The following is a 1,272-nucleotide window of genomic DNA, read 5'->3' as shown; positions in this document are numbered from 1 at the left end:
GTTAATTTTACAGCTTGTTAGTAACTGCTGCAGCTAGGAAGATCGGGTTTTGTGTCACATTTCACTTTCCTTTAGCTTCAGTAAACTAACTTCATGCTTTCTAATATTGCTAATGTCTCAGTCCCCTTTTTTCAGGATGCTGCACTTAGCAGATCCTGACTGATGGGGACCTCCACAGTTAGCACATTTGGAAATCTGGCTAGTACATGTGATGGTGTCATGGGCTTCAGCACATTTCCGACAAACAAATTTACTTGAGTCTTTATCAATACATCTTAATGTGGTGTGTTCGAATTTTTGGCATCTATTACAATGCATTGGCTTTTGGACATAAGGTCTTACTTGAACACGTTCATAACCGACGTTGACATACTCTTTTTTTAAAGCAAAGGTAAAAAAACACAGTCCAGTTTTAGTTCGCACATTCCCATCCTTCTTGGTCATACAATGAACGTCCACTATGTCTTGGTCCTTCATGCTCTCAAGAATTCACTTTCTTCCATCGTCCTCAAATCCCTGTGAAAGATTACTCCCTTACAGGTATTTGGGCCATAGGAATAGTTACTTTATCTCGAAGATCATGAATTTGCGTCAGCTTAAGTAAATCCTTAATCTGGGAGTTATATTGTACTTTAACAAGGAGGCTTCCATCTCGCAATATTTTGACAAAATCAAAATTGCCGTCCACTTGACCATCAAGGACCTTTTTGATGATAAAGGGGTTCACGTTCAAAAGCGATTGATTTTCATTCACGCATTTAACATTCGCGAACCTTGCATTCTCGGTAGGGATTTTGAAAGGAGTTCTTCTAGGTTTGTCATTAGGGGTTCCATTGTTCAGGGTCGAATTGGTCTTAGAGTGGTCATGGGTCGCCCCTCCTTGAGGAAGAGAAGGGGTAGTCGGGGTAGCATCCATCCTGGGTATCGGACCAGGTCCGACCCCTTGTCTTAAAGTTGTTGTCCTGAAGGGATCAAAAACTCTTAACTTTTGTTATCAACCTAACAGCAATAGCTAAGAGAGTAAGGCACTCCTCTACCCCCCCAGTGGAAGCCTGGTTGCGTTCTCCAGTACCACAGAGGGATCGAGTTATGTGTGGGACACTTCCTTACCGCCGAACTTGCCTAGGCGAAGGATGGTAATTCAATGTCCACCCCCCAAGCGAATACGGAAGTTCACGAGGAACTCCGGCAGGCTCAGGAAAGTCACATTATGGGGGAAAATTTAGAATAAAAGAAAAAGTGTGCCCAAAGGACGCTCCAGTGTAGAAGAGA

The sequence above is a fragment of the Penaeus monodon genome, chromosome 38, assembly GCF_015228065.2.
Source record: "Penaeus monodon isolate SGIC_2016 chromosome 38, NSTDA_Pmon_1, whole genome shotgun sequence".
NCBI classification, from domain to species: domain Eukaryota; kingdom Metazoa; phylum Arthropoda; class Malacostraca; order Decapoda; family Penaeidae; genus Penaeus; species Penaeus monodon.
Note: the sequence above shows the minus strand (reverse complement) of the source record.